At 38.8% G+C, this 16413-nt stretch overlaps 1 long non-coding RNA gene across 6 annotated transcripts in view; it reads left to right on the top strand.

Annotated features, from left to right (window-relative positions):
- Positions 1–5482: 5482 nt before the first annotated feature.
- LOC128112178 (uncharacterized) overlaps positions 5483–16413 on the top strand; it is a 149494-nt gene continuing 138563 nt past the window's right edge. For all 6 annotated transcript variants that reach the window (XR_008218887.1, XR_008218890.1, XR_008218888.1 and 3 more), the window contains exon 1: positions 5483–5799. This is a non-coding gene — a long non-coding RNA (uncharacterized LOC128112178). The remainder of the gene's footprint in view (positions 5800–16413) is intronic.

Here is a 16413-nt window from a genome sequence, read left to right as displayed (position 1 = left end):
AAAAGCGATCATAAGCTGGACCTAGAATAGCCCTACTCTAAAATAAGATCTCCAGAGAGCTAAATGAAACCATTATAATTACATTTTAATTAAATTAATATATTAAAAAAGAGAGGGTATGATTTTCAATGAGGTCATTTAATATAAATGGTTCTAACTGTAGGAATCTCAACCCTACAAAATCTTCAGTCTGTTCATCCAGTTGGCATCCAGTGTCTATTCACTTCTTTTTCAGGCTCCAAAATATCTCATCCAATGTAAGCACAACCATTATTTATTAAACTTTATGAGGGACCCATAGAGATTTCTGGATTTCTTTCTTCATTGTGTAATAGTCTTCCCTAATTTTCTATCATATTTTTTTCCACACCAGCAGTCCAAAGTCCTCTTGATTTCAGATAGTCTATTTAGTGACATCATTGCTGTGGATTTTCTCTACTTCTCTGGGGGCTTACTTTAAGGGAGGTGCTCAGAAGGAAACAGCCCAGCATAATGTGGAACTAAATTGTCATATTTTCTTGGTTTAAGAATAACAGCTGTGCACTTTCTGGGCATGATGTCACCATCTTGTAGCTGTTAATGGTGAGAGAGTAAGTGGAATAACCATTTTTCCATCATGGAAAAAAAATATACTTTGTTTCTTTTGTAAAAAGACATATATCTTTCTACTTTAAAGCTTATTCATTTTAAATCATTTTATTTGCAGCATTTTTTTCCTTAAAAAATTTAGGTTTATTTATTTTTCTTGTGTGAATGTTTTAATTGTATATGCATAAGTGCACTTCAGACTTATCTGGTGCCTCTTGTGGTCAGAGGAAAGCACAGGCTCTCCTGGAATTGGAGATCCATAAGAAGGTGCTCTAAATGAAATCACCAAATATCAGGGGAGACACAGTCCCGACTGCACATTTCTCATCACCAAATGAAGGTTCCGGTGCTGGGAATGGGTTACAGCTAATGTATTTGTTGGCCAAAAGGGTACCGTAGGAACCCTCAGACCACAACAGGCTGTTGCCAAGGCTGTTGGTGGCTGTCCTCAAACTGACAACAAGACGCTATTGCTGAAGACAACACCTACACAACTCACTGAAAGTGCAGAAGTCAAGCCAGTAGCTACCTAGAGCCTTTACCCATATGGACTAAAATTCACAGTTCCGAAAGGTACCCTGCACGCTACCGATTGAGAAAAGTGAACACAAACCCAGCTGCAAATGCTTTGATCTACAAGAATGAGAAGTCTACAAGTTACAGTGGTGCAATAGTAGCACAAAGCTTGTGGGAGTAACAAACCAGTATATTATTTGAGTTAAGGTCCACTCCATGAGATGAAACATATGTAATACACTGCTTGTGTGGCCAAGAACCTATATTATACACTGCTTGTGTGGCCAAGAACCTATGTAATATACTGCTTGTGTGGCCAAGAACCTACATTATATATACACTGCTTGTGTGGCCAAGAACCTATGTTATACACTGCTTGTATGGCCAAGAACCTATATTATACACTGCTTGTGTGGCCAAGAATAGATAGGCTAGGGACCTAAGGAAAACCAAATACTATCATTCTGCTAAAGGAATATGGCAACAAGATGACTTCTAATGACATTCTGCTAGGATTACAGATCCATGCCTTGCTCAGCCATCATCAGAGAAGCTTCTTCCTTCAGTAAGATGGGAGCAAAATACAGAGAGTTAGCCGGGCAGTGGTGGCGCACGCCTTTAATCCCAGCACTCGGGAGGCAGAGCCAGGCGGATCTCTGTGAGTTCGAGGCCAGCCCGGGCTACCAAGTGAGTCCCAGGAAAGGCGCAAAGCTACACAGAGAAACCCTGTCTCGAAAAACCAAAAAAAAAAAAAAAAAAAAAAATACAGAGAGTTACAGTCAGACAATCTGCAGAGAGTGAGAGACCTTTGGATATTCATCCCTAAATGGGATGTCTCTGTCAAATCCCTTCTCAGGGCTCAGGGAATTCTTTGAAAAAGGAACTGGAAAGATTATAAGAGCCAGAGAGGATGGGGAACATTAAGGATACAAGGTTTCTTGGCACAGCAGGGTGGACTCACATATGAACCCACAGAGACCGAGGCAGCATTCACAGGGCCTGTTCAGGTCTGCACAAGATGATGTCCTAGAACTGAAAGGAGAAGTGGATACACGGCTTCATCCCTAACCCAGAATCTACTCCCAGTTGATAACCACATGGAAATGAAAACTTAGTTTATTCCATGGGAGTCTCACTGCGGGGAGGGGACTCTTGAGGATTGGCCCTGTGCCCAGCAGTAGATGGCCTACACAAACTGAACTCCATGGCATCTTTGGAGGTTCTTTGCCTTATAATGTTAAGTCGACCTTTTTTTCTCAGGGTGTGTGTGTGTGTGTGTGTGTGTGTGTTTCTTACAGGTACTTTACATTTACATTATGGCTCCCTGTTTCAGGTTTTTATAGGATTCCTGAGTGTGTAGATACATATGTTGCTGCATTTATGTGTGTTTCTTGTGCTTTTACTTTGATTCTTTTTCTTGTTTGGTTGTTTTGCTATATCCTGATTTATTTGTTTTGCAATTTATCATATATTATTTAATTATTATTTCTTAGATGCCTGTTTTTAAGGAGAGACAGAAAGGTTGTTGATCTTAATGGAAGGGGAGGTGGAGTGGAATGGGGAGGAGCAGGGGGAGGGGAAGCCATAGTCAGAATATATTATACAAGAAAAACATATTTTCAGTTAAAAAAATAAGAAGGGACAAGAGTAGAGGGAGGGAAGGGGAAGAGAAGGGAGGAAAGGAGAGGAAACAGATACATGTGTTGAGTTGAAAATAAACATTTTGCATTTTTTTAGCTGTTGCAACAAAAATTTAAAAGTTGCATATACTGTAACCTGTCTCCTAAAGTCAAATGTTTTAAACATCCCCAAATACCCAAGGCATTTAAACTAAAAAAAAAAAAAGTTAAGTCCTAGAAGTAACCACTAGAGGTTAACTGTTGAAGTAGATGAAGTGGTGACAGTCGAAACTACCTTAAAGACAAAGAAACCAAAGAGATCCTCCCAGATTGGCTCCGTGCAATTGAGTACAGACAAGATCTAAAATGAGAATGAAGCATGCAAAAGAAAGACAAACAGAATCACCCGCCTTATAAAATGGAGGTGTTGGATGAGGCAACTGCATCCTGAACCAACAGAACTACTCCAGAGAAAAGAGGAACCTCCCAAGTGAAATCTCCACAGCACACACACATGAGGTGAACCTGGAGGCTATTCTAGAACTGCCATTTCCTTTTCAAGCAATTTTGAGGCATTCCATGACTTTCACGTGTCTTCATTACTTAGTGTGTGCAATACAAATAATTTAATTGAGTGGCTTATGAAGTGAACATTAAGGGAAATAATCTTTGTAAAGTATGTATGCTGTGACTAGCATATGAAAAATGTTTAGCCAAAACAATTCATCACTTTCATTATAAATATCATTAAGTTTGCATTCCTTCCTTGAGTTCCTAAATATTTGGTTTACAAATTTGGCGGATTCCATTAAAAACAACATGTCAAACAGTTCAACAGGGAGATTGAATCTATCTGCAATTGTAATCTGAATAATTAAGGAAGTAGTTTTTGCTTATTGACATTGGTATCTATTCAGTTGTCTTGGTTATAGGAAAGTGTATATTTGGCTTTCATGAGAGGGCTTCATAAGTTTGAAGGGCAAGCAAAATCTTTGATGTTTTTATCATACGTTGCCTTTTCAAAATCATTTGCCTTCTTCTTCAATGTATTATATTTGTAGTTGGAGTTTTTTCCAGTCCTGCCCAGGCCTGCAGCCGCTCAGACCCAAATAAACACATAAAGACTTATATTACTTATACACTGTATGGCCATGGCAGGCTTCTTGCTATCTAGTTCTTATATCTTAAATCAACCCATTTCTATTAATCTGTAAGTTGCCATGTGGCTTGTGGCTTACCAGTACTTTTACATCTCGCTTCCTCTGTGTCTGGCTGGCGACTCTTCACTCAGCCTTCCTATTCTCAGAATTCTCCTTTCTCTCTTTGTCCCACCTATACTTCCTGCCTAGCTACTGGCCAATCAGCACTTTATTTATTAACCAATCAGAGCAGCACATTCACAGCATACAGAAAGACATCCCCGTCATATACTTTTCTACTTTCATTCACTGCAATTTGTTTTAAACTCTTTATCCCTATTCCCAGTAACACCCCTCATTCACTTTTCATTAAGCCTATTTTCTAAATGTGGTGCCTTTGTCTGTACCTATGTGGACTTTTTGTTGCTGACATGAGCAAATGTTAAGGTGAAGCTTTATGGATTGCTGCTAGAGATCTTAAAGGCTTCCTTTCTGCTGGGTGATGGAAACAGCAGTGCCTTGTTTCAAAAAAGAAAATCTGTATGATAACTTTCCTATAATATTAAAACAGACAGTGATAACAAAGATAACACAGTCAATGGCTCTGAGAAAGGAAGACATACAAAAATTGGAGTATAACTTAAATCTAGCCAATGATATTTCAGTGCTCCTGGCTGCTTTTTTCAATGATTGTTCGGGTAATTAAATAAGCCAGACTGAATCCTAAGTCAGTTAGGCTGAGAAAAATGAAGTATTGTAAAGTATTCCTTTTGGTCTTAAGGATTGTGAAAGGTAAATGTCATCTATATTTTTGCTTCAAGCAAAACTTAGTCTAACATCATTATAAAGGATGATTATTGAAGTAAGAAGGGGGTAAAATGAGGCAGAGGGGTAGATAATTATTGTGACTTAGTAGGCACTAATTTGTATAATATGAAGCATAGTATTATTTAGCAGTGACTCATACTATAAAAATATATTCATTTTATGCCCATCTCTCTCTCTCTAGATATTAACATTAGCCATGCAGTTTTATTTGTGTCTATTTAAATTATTGTAGCTTAAGTTTTCCTACCTGGCCCACAGTCAGAACAAATCTCTCTCACCTGCCAGTCCCAAAGCCTCTCAAACCCGACCAAGTAAACACAGAGACTTATATTGGTTTCAAACTGTATGGCCGTGGCAGGCTTCTTGCTAACTGTTCTTACAGCTTAAATTAATCCATTTCCATAAATCTATACCTTGCCACATGGCTCGTGGCTTACCGGCATCTTCACATGCTGTTTCTCATCGTGGCGGCTGGCAGTGTCTCTCTGACTCAGCCTTCCACTTCCCAGCTTTATTCTCCTCCTTGTCCCGCCTACACTTCCTGCCTAGCCAATGGCCAATCAGTGTTTTATTTAATGACTAAACAGCAACACATTTGCCATACAGAACATCCCACAGCAAATTATCTTATTTATTTACATGAATTTTTAGCCTCCTCTTATTTTTTTGAGTTACACTCAAATGTGTTACATATCTGTGAATTATACCCCAAGTGTGACAGACGATGACTATTTGCAGGATACCAAGCAACAGTTACCCTGGCAACAATAACCAGGGGATGTTTCTCAGAACTCCTGTCGCCTCTCTTCCCCATCATTTTCCCTGTTTTGAGAGTAAGACAACATCATTACCAGGGTTATCTGAAGCTGTTTTTTACCCCTGGCATAAGGAAAAAGAGAAGGCTTATAAATGACAACCTTTTACTTACTATCAGGGGAATTAGGTGCATCTTTGCAGTCAAGGCTGCATGGAAGGAGACTCTTTTTAAGGGAAAGAACTGTGTGCTCTCCTACTAACAAATACTCTGTGATGGGAGAATTGTCTCAACTGCTACTACAAGCATTTATGGGAGATGAATGAAATTGTGGATTATCACATGTAGGCTAAAGGTATGTAAATTTCATTGTCAGATATTATGAGAAAATTTATTTTGCTGTGGAATATCCTTTTATACTGTGTGAATATATGTCATTGTGATTGATTTAATAAAGAAGCTAACTGGTCAATAGCTGGTCAGAATAAAGATAGGCAGGGGAGCCAGACTAAGAGAATGTTGAGAGGAAGAAGGGCAGCCTGGAGTGGCCACTCAGATGCAGAGGGAGCAGGAGATGAATGTGCCATGATAATAAAGGTACCACTGTGTGTCAGAGCATAAATAAGGAATATGGGTTAACTTAAAATGTAAGAGCTGGTTAGTAATAAGCCTGAGCTATTGGCTGAGCATTTATAATTTATATTAAGTATTTGAGTCAGTTAATTGGAAAGTGGATACTGGTTATTTGGGAGCTGCTGGTGGAATAGAGACTTCCCCCATCAAATGGTGGCTAACATCCAGGGCCAAGTATATCCACACAAAGCCTGAGAAATCTTAAAAAAAAGGAAAGGTTCTAAACACACAGAAATGGAGCCAGACATGACTTCCTAGTCTTGTGTCTCTCTTATCTATTGTGGTACAGAGACACATCTCCTGGCAACTGCCAGCACACCATGAGCTAAGCCACATGGCAGGTTCCTGCAGTCTCTCACATGGGTGGTGGTACAGAGAGGAATCTGTCAGCCACTGCCTGTGGGCTTAAGCTATGTGGGAACCCACAGAGGTTTCCTAGTGAGATCTGAGCTTGCTTTAAACAGCAGGGCTGCATAAGGGGATTACTTTACTTCATGTGTGGTTACCAGGTGTTTGGAAGGGTCTACACTTTGCTGTGTGTTATGGTTTGATCTAGCAAGGGGGAGGTCTTTTGCCCTGTCCCTTAGCATTATTATAGAAAGCTCCTTTGAAGAGACAGAAGGGGCTGGTGGATTTTGATCCAGGTTCTCCAAAAGCTATCCTGTGTTTCTGTCTGAGTCATCTCTGCTATCTTTCTATCTAAAACATTTCTTATTCCTCTCTCTGCCTCACAGGAACCCCGTAAAAGGTGGGAGCTGGCCTCCCACAGATGGTGCCCTGCACAGGGACTTAGATTCAGGGACCCCCACAGATGTTGCCAGAACTAGGGACTTGGGTGTAGAGGAAGTTAAGTGAGAGTAGGAAATTACCCTGCAGGACGACATGTCTGATTTCTCAGTAGAAGTGAAGGCAGGAGTATTTTATTCTTCAGGAGCAAAAATTGTATACAGAAAGGATTAGGCTGCAGTGAATATCTCTCTCTGTCTAGGTTCCTTTCTTTCTTTCTCTCTTAATTTCTATCTATTAAAATTAGGAAAAAAATATAGAGTTAAGTATAGGAATATAGTGTAGGAAGACACTTAGGGTAAGGTAGAAAAGCAACAAGTACAGAAGAACTGTGTCCTTGGTTCTCTGACTATGAAAATCTGAACACAGATTCCTGGGGGAGAATTGGAGTCCAAATGCAAATATTTCTGGCCCATTGAGGAAAATGGGCCAGAAAAGAGTGCCATGGAAGCTTTCAGCCCATGGACTGCTTAGATCTGAGTCCTGAGCAGCAGGTGGAAATTTTTCCCTGAGGTAGATGCAGGTGAGACAAAACCTCTGATCCAGTGACTCTGGATGAACATTCTTACTGATAACATCATATAATCGGGGTCAGTTCCCTCTTGGCCATGAAGCTGAGTTTAGGGAACAGAAGTTTTGGGATGAGACAAGGGAGGTACTGGAAGGCTTGAAAAACTTAGTAATTTCTCTTACTCAAAACCTGGAAGTTTTTCAGGTCTCTTTCTTCTGTAGGGGTAAAGTTAGACTCACCTGAGGGAACATCTATCAGATTTGGAAAGCTGCCTATAATTGCTGCCCTAGCACAACCCCCCCCATCCCCCCCCCAGCATCGCAAAGCAAACTCTCACTGTTAGCCCTGTGTCTCCTCTTCAAGCCAGCATTTGGGAAGCAATGTTTGAGTGCATTCTGGGGACACTGGGGTCCCTGTGGTCACCAGGCAGAATCCCCAAGGGCAGAACCTTGGCAGAGGCAGTCCTGGACAGGGGGGAAAGTTGCTGGCTGATAAGACACGGAGTAGGATGAGCCCTGGCATGGAGAGAGCAGCAGATGCTTTGAAATCCTCCCTCCAATGAAAAGAGCAGGGTCTAAGTCCCTAGCAGTAGCTGCAATGACAGCATGGGAAAAGCTGAGGCTATATTTGGCCATACAAATGAGGCAGAAACGGGAATGCAAGCCTCTACCCCAGAACAGAAAGTGGCTAGCAGAGAGCCTAAGAAGTTGTAGCAGCATCAGAGACTCTGCATCTAGGGGGAGGAAATAAGCAGGGACAAATGAGATCTATCGAGGAGAAAATCTCTCTGAAAAGGCTCTTGTTTCAAATACTCTCATTTTTTTTCACTGACCCAGTGAGGTGGGGGTGGGATGGGGAGAGCCACAAGTAGTTCTCACTTCTGACACCAAGCTCTGGTCTGTGCATGTGGGTGGGCACAACCTGCTCGGGGACAGTGCCAGATGGGGAGTTTTATTGAGGCAGCTCACCTGTCAAAGAAGGTGTCCTAAGACAAATTCAGGGAGGACAGAAACCTCTTGTGGCAAAAGAGCAAAAGCTTGATCTTGATTTTGGTACAAATACTGACTGTGAAGAAGGAGCCACTTTAAGCCAAGGTAAGTCCAGACAAGGCTTCCAGATGATCCCCATAATAGAGCAGCAAGATGCCCAGGGAAATATCATTCAAATGCATGTTCCAATTCCTTTAAAACAACTTAAGGAGTTCAAAATGCCATTTATTTTTTAGCTCAAAAAGCCATTTTTTTTTTGTTTTTTTGAGACAGGATTTCTCTGTGTAGCTTTGCACATTTCCTGGATCTCGCTCTATAGACTGGGCTAGCCTGGAGCTCACAAAGATCTGCCTGCCTCTGCCTCCCGAGTGCTGGGATTAGAGGTGTGTACCACCACCGCACGGCTTCAAAATGCCATTTTTTTTCACAACCTTTGTTAGCCTTACCTACTGGCAACTGGAAACAGATGAACAAAGCTTACCTGTCAGGAGGCAATTAAAATGCTAATGCCATTTATTAAGCCATTTTGAGACCTTTAGGAAAGCCAGGGAGAGTGGTCCAAACACCAGGAAGTTGCTTTGGGTGTGTAAAACCTTAAGGGTAAATAAGGAACTTGGGTTGTGCCAGAGATGCAGAAGAAGGACAAATTGGGCTAATAGAAATTTATCAAAGATGAGGCATCATTGAAAGAGCTCATGGCAGTCTTTAGATGCACCTTTAAAAAAATTAAGAAGAGGGGATTGTACCCTCAGTCATCAAATGGAGCTTGATGGCTGTCTGAGTGCTTGATGTGATGTATGGGACAGAGGAATGTCAGCTTCAATGACACTGTAGCTGCTGATGGAACCAATGTTCCTGATATTGATGTCCCATCCTGCAGTTGGGGGAAAGCAGGAGAATAAGGGGGCTCCCAGAGTGCTGAGAAGGAGTTTAGGACAAAGGTTTTGTCACCATTTAGTAATGAAACAGAGCCTGGAGCCACACCACTTCTGTCTACTATCGGCAAATAATTGCATGGCCCCTTTAAGAGGCAGTTCCTGGGTCCTACTAGCTGAGCAGAGAGGCAGCTCAGTTACTATGGTGACTATCCTTTGCCCCTGGAAGCAAGGTTCTCAGGAAAGACTGCCATAAAGTGCTGCTGAAGTGGGGAGTGAAGCTTTCAGCAACATTTGTTTGAATTGTGGCATTCAGGGGAACTGCAATGAGTAAAGGGACAACTCCCCAGATGGTGAATATCTGCCGCTACTGGGCACAGTTCAGCCAGTTCTGGAACAGCTGGGAGGGCCTGGAAGGAAAGGTGGATGGGGGGAGCGTCAATGTCCCTGGTGTTACAACCCCCTAGCAGTGGCGCTAACCCAGTTCCATAGTCGAGAGAGTTGGATATAAAGAACCTTGAGCCACTGATTAATTAGGCTCTGGTTTCAAACTGTTTGTGGAACTTTAAGGATGATATCAAAACTGATTGTGAACTTCAAACCTCAGAAATGAAACAGTTTTGAGTTTAACTGCAATTTTAACTGTGGTGACTCATGATTCATGTACTCCTTGTATTGTTGGAAGAAAATGTAAATAGCTTTATTAAGACATCTCTTTTAGATGTTTGCTGAAGTTTGCCAAGCAGTCCTATAGAGAGTTTACTTTTGAATGTAAGTTTGTAAGAAGTATAAATATGTATCGACATATTCATGCCATTTGTAAATATGTATAGTAATGTTCGTATTAGAATTATGTTGATATTAATGAACCATGGTTTGGTGAAGCTAAGGGAATCTTTAATTTTGATGCAGTTTATTTGATGTGTTTGCATCAAGAGTTGATTGATTTTAAAAAAGGGCATGGCACAGCCAAGGCTATTATAGACATTTTAGACGCATTCAAAATAGAACATTCCATCTTTCTTATCCTCTACTCCTTTACTGGGGTGTGTGGCAGCCCTAGGGATTGCTGTGGTTGTTTCAGCTACTTACAAGCTCATAGTAGAGACATGGGTCAGAGATGAGTGAAGCTCTGTACTCCCTCCTGCCAGAGGCTGGTAGTCAGAGATAGGCAGCATTCTTCTTGCTAGCTTCCAACCTAATACAGAGTACCCTTTGCAGAAAGTATATCTTGAAGATGGGTAAAGCTGGTCTAGCTGAAGAAGATGAACTGAGGCAGTCACAGTCTATCTGGTGGGCCTGAGGGGCCCTTTATTATGTTAAGAAGGGGAACCTGTAGGAGCCCCCAGAGGTTTCCTAGTGAGATCTGAGCTTGCTTTACCCAGCAGGGCTGCATTTGGATGATTTAACCAGTTACCAGGTGTTTGGAAGGGTCTGCACTTTGCTGTGTGGTATACTTTGATTTAGAAAGGGGGAGGTTTTTTGCCCTGCCCCTTGGCATTGTTATAAAAAGCCCTTTTGAAGAGACAGAAGGGGCTGGTGGATTTGATCCAGGTCCTCCCGAAGCTATTCTGTAGTTTTATCTGTCTCATCTCCACTCTCTTTCTATCTAAAATGCTTCTAATTCCTCTCTCCTCCTTACAGGAATGCTGTAAAAGGTGAGAGCTGACCTCCCATAAAGCTACACACTGCATGGGGTGGGGTGGGGGGGTTGGGGTTTTTTCTCATGCAGACAGAAAAGGTTATAGATATGCAGTAAAGACAGATTCAGATTAAAAAAAAAACCTCTAAATGGGTTACAGTGCCTTTAAAAATATACACAAGCTTCAGAGAGAAAAGAAAATTGGTAGAAATAGTCCTTACAAAGGGAATAAAGTAATAAAAATATAATAAGCCATGTAAAGATGGGGAAATAGACAGAGAGTCTGGATCCTGTATGTTATTGTCTTGTCTTTGAATTTTTTAGCTGCTAAGAGACACTGGATCATAAAAACTGCTAGATTCAACCAACTTATACATTTAAAAAACTATCTTGACTTCAAAATTGAATTCAAAAGGTATTTTATTTTGGGGAAGAGGTTATGCTTTTATTTCCACAGGAAATGAGAGGCTGTGGATTAATTCCAGGTTAAAGAAATCAGATTTGATCAAGGAAGACCCCTTGAAATCCTGACTACAGACATAAAGAAATAAACCTAGAAGAGCTACAAGACATCTGATGTATATTTTATCAGCTCAAAATATAACAAAAAACTTCTTTGACTGATTTGTGTACAATGCACAGTATATACTTATATTAATACAGATATGTATGCTACCTTTAAAAGTTTATGTATTTCAGAATACGGGGTGGGGGGGACAGAGACCACTGAAAATGGATGGCCCAGGTGATCCAGCATCCAGAATAGCTTCCAGGTTGCTGACTTAGAAGATCCAGCCTCAACGAATATTACAGCCAAGACTTAACAATTACCTAAATTTTCTAAAATTCCCCCAAAGATTACCAGCACCCAAAAACAACAGGAAATAATCTAGAGAACTGTGCATACATTCCCAGAAAATGGATTATGGATGTTTGTCTTTCATTAGGATGGTTGGTTACAAATTATTATTAGTCATGGTTTAAAAAAAAAACTAAACAAAGGAGTACATTCAGAGATCTCTTTCCAAAAGAAAAAAGGGGATATAATATAGAAATGTTAGGATAAAAAGGTAGATTATTGAATCTACCTTAATCCAAAAAGCAACTGTTTATCTCAAAATATTTTATATTGGTATGGATTTTGGTATATTGATAGAAATTTAAAATTATTTCTGTTGTACTATATGTATGTTTCTACTCTTGTTTGGGGTATTGTGCTTATGCAGTTAATTTAAAAATATAATGTAATTAAGAAATACAGATTAATAGTCATCTATAATAGTCAAACTCATAGTCATGTTAGGTTTGTTACTGCAAAATAGTTAATTTACCTGATGGTGATATGATGATCTGTATGATTTTCCAGATAAATGTCAAATTTCTGTGGCAAGGAAGATTTAATGTAAAAATACAGATATATTTAGATAGGTAGATGGTCTTCAAAAACTTCAAAGACCTACAGAATATGGCATTTAATATCTTTAATAACCAAAGACTTTTCATGACAGTGAGACACATCCGCTCCTGGCAGCACTGTTCTGCTTAAGAAAAGATGATCAATATTGAAGAAATTTCATATGGAATTTATTTTCTTTATGGCAAAAGCTAGCTATGTGGGCAAAGAAATTACCCTTGCCTCAATTGCTGACAGATACTGTCCAAACTGGACCAGCAGGATGCAAAAAAGAGACTGCCGAACTTTGCCAAGACAAGGTAGGACAGTCCTTCAAAATTTCCTGCAGGACAGGAAGACTCCACCAACAATTTTTGTCTGATCTAGTGATTCTGATATGACAGATTTAATTTCACTTTTTCAAGTGCAGAAAAAATATCTAATACGTGGGATTGTAATCTAAGTACTGAAATGCAAAACCTTTTAGAATTACCTATGCCTCTATTGAACTGTTTGTCCTTTCTGCATCCCAAATAAGTGTTCAATCTAAATCACATAGCAAAGCTTAGGGAAATTTTCTTACTAAAAGAAGCAGAGAAACTGAACATAAAGGGAGCACTCTCAGATTCAGGAGCCTTTCTTGGAAGAACTGCTTTTCAGGTCCTGTACCTAGAATAGCATTTGTGATGCCAGTATCCCAACCTTCCAGTCCCCAAGGAAGCTAGAAACTCTACAGAAATTTTATGTTTGATTTTCCTCCTTTCATTTGGAGGAGTATTTTATTTTCTATCTATCTTAGACTGATGCATATCTGAACAACTCTCAGAAAAATATGAAGTGTTCCTTAAAAAAACCAACCAATGACATCATTATCTGATAAAATAGCAGATAAGAAAAGGGCAATACTAGTATTTTCCCCCCTTCTTTCTCTTCCTTTTATCTTATTTCCTTCCTTCCTCTATTCCTCGCTCTCCTACCACAAGCTCTTTTTCTACTTTTCTCTTCCCTTCTTTTCCTCCATCTACTCTGTGCTCTTTCCTTCTGTTTTTCCCCTCCACTCCCCTTTCCTCCCCCTTCCAGTCTCCCCTTCCACTCCTACCTCATGCCTTATGAAGAGTTACTGTAAAATAGTTAATTTACCTGATGGTGATATGATGAACTATATGATTTTCCAGATACATATCAACTTTTTGTGGCAAGAAAGATTTAGTGTAATAAATAAATACAATATAAATAAACATTAAGTATATGAAGAAAATATTCTTAATGGTGGTTTCTTCAAGATTACCTTGCAATAATCTGTTAAAATGGTTTTATCTCATACATAAACTCCCTGTGATAGTTAAAGTCTGTACTCAGTAATATTTTATGGATTTGCATAAAATAAATTGGAGTTCACAAACAAGATGCTTGAAGGTTTTGGCCCATAATGAATGGGCCAAACCACATTTCATTATGCAAATACAGTTATTTCTTTGGAATACTGAAACAATTTTGAAATATATTAGAGTTTGGCTCTACTAATGGCATTAATCACAGTTCATCTTTAATATACAAACATTTGATTCTTCCATTGGGTACAGATCTTTATTTTAATTATATATTTCAAAAGCATAATACCTTGAAGCCATTGGATTCTGAGGTCTATTTTCATAGTTGAATTTGACATAATCAATGAATATTTCAAGAACTATCCCGTTAAAACCTACAAATTATAAAGATGGTAATGAGGATCTTAGATTAGATTCAACTGGGAATTTTATCTTTACCAAAAGGTGTATATTAAAATATTAAATATAAATATATTAATAAGTTATTCAAGTTAAATATTAAATGAAATAGTACATTTACATCTCTCCTGCTATTTCAAAGATTATTTTAAATATATAAAACATATAATATATAAATATATAAAACAAAATTTAAATATCTTTTGCATACTATACAAATTCCACAGTCAACTGTGCTTAACTTAAATGCTGTCTTATTGATAAGATCATGTTATTAGAAAACAAAAAATAATGATTTCATTTTGCATTGTGGTGATAGTGACTTACATTTTGTATTTATAGTATAATTCATGAAACTTTTTTTTGAGACAGAGTTTCTTTATGCAACAGTCCTGGCTATCCCTGAATTCACTTTATAGATCAGGCTGGTCTCAAACTCAGAGGTCCACCTGATTCTACCTCCTGAATGCTGGGATTAAAAGTGTGTGCCACCACTGCCCAGCTAATGAAACATTTTTAATTGAAAGATATTTAGAGGTACAATTTATACCCTTTGGTGTAAGAAAATTTTTTTAACAAAAGAATAGACGAATAAGCAACATTCCCATTTCTAAGTTGAGTGAAATGTTATTTCTATATATTGAAAGATTTTGCCATATTTCTTTGCATACCAATGCATTCACATATACTCAAAATTTAACATCCTTTCTTTATTTTTTTTTTTGTCTTGTTGTATTCTATAAAAGTTGGGAACTTTCAGTAACATAGTTGTAAAATACTATGTCTTGTCATTTTAATTAACAGTTTTTTGAGGCTGAGACATTTTTTCATGTATTTAAGAAGTGCAATATACCTACTAGGCATGATGTGCCCACTGGTGCAATTGTGGCATGATAGTTATAGGAGTAACCAACTACTTTCTGAATGGTTTCAGATCCACTCCACAGCAGGAGCTTTTATCTGTTACTATAAATGTAGCTGGGGAGGACACAGTCTCCAGGTGAATGCATTGGAATTTTTATTTTTTGCTAAATGGAAATGGTTGCAAAATGATCTTTAAATCTTTATATTTCTACCCAATAGAAAATCCTGATGCGAGCTTGACTCAGAGAACCATCTGTTTGTAGTGGGGAATATTTAAGGCAGAGCTCTACTCTGAATGGTATATCTGTACTACCCCAGCAAAGCTTAGGGAACATTGTGGGTTGGTTGCATGCAGGAGGAGGGAGGAGAATGTAAGAGTCAAGGTGAGAATGAATACTATAACCTGATGTCTTTTGGACTTGGCATGACTGGTACACCCATGAACTCAGAGCAGCAGTGGTGACCTATATAAGACTTGCACAAGATGGGCCAAACCTCATTTTCTCATGGGTCAGAAAGGTTCTCATAAGTCCCTGCCCTTCCCATAGGAGCTATAAATATTTTAAAGTTGCAGAATAGGGGAGTCATATTCTTCTGTGATATAGCCACTGGTATATTGTCCCCACTCATGCAAATAACTTCATGTTCATGTTCATGCAGGCAATTCTACAGAAAAGAAATAGAAGTAGAAGGGAGTCTTGGGGTCATGAAGGGGTTTGGTGAGTTAGAGAAGAAGATAAGATAATAATGAGGGGAATATTGATTATAGAATGTTATATATGTAAGAAATTATAGAAGAGGGGGCAGAAAGATTGTAAGAACCTGACAATCTGGAAGTTTGATGTGAGATTGGTCCCTAGTAATATCAGAAGTTACACCCAGAACGTCTCACTGACATGACCACCCAAATGTGAGCTGAGCAAGGGTGGCACCAAGAACATGCCAAACTGGATGAAGAGTTCATGAGGCCTCAACACAAACCAAGAACTATAGACAACTGAGGAAAGCTGGGAATGGAAGAGATAGTCCTCTCTAGGGAAGAGCATATCTATTAGTTTTCCAGTGCCAAAGGGTCAACATTATATGGACTGAACAGGTTATATTTAGGAATATATATGTATATTTATATTTATATGTATGCAATAATAGTTAAAAAAGAGGCCACAAATTTGAAGGAGATTGTGGAGAAGTTTATGGAAGGGTTTGAAGTAAAGAGTAAAATGTTAAAATTAAAGTCTAATCTCAAAAAGTAAATAAACTATAAAAATTATATTTCTTTATACATGAGCATAAGACTTATCATCTTTGTTACACAAAATACAATGTGCAATGAATGAATGATGAATTAATTTATCTGTGTCCTTGGTCATCATTTTCTCTTCTCATTATATAGATTCCTTAAAGGTCAACATTGTCTTTCTAGTTCATCACTATCACCGTCTTCTCGCACCGCATCTTCTCTGACATTCAAGAAATATTTTTTGAGAAAATTATTTGGAATAATGTGTATCTAGGAGGTCTCCAGCAGATTGCCACAGACTACAGC

Source organism: Peromyscus californicus, unplaced genomic scaffold (assembly GCF_007827085.1).
Source record: "Peromyscus californicus insignis strain IS unplaced genomic scaffold, ASM782708v3 Scaffold_16__1_contigs__length_79575227, whole genome shotgun sequence".
Classification (NCBI taxonomy): domain Eukaryota; kingdom Metazoa; phylum Chordata; class Mammalia; order Rodentia; family Cricetidae; genus Peromyscus; species Peromyscus californicus.
This window is presented reverse-complemented; position numbering and strand designations above follow the sequence as displayed.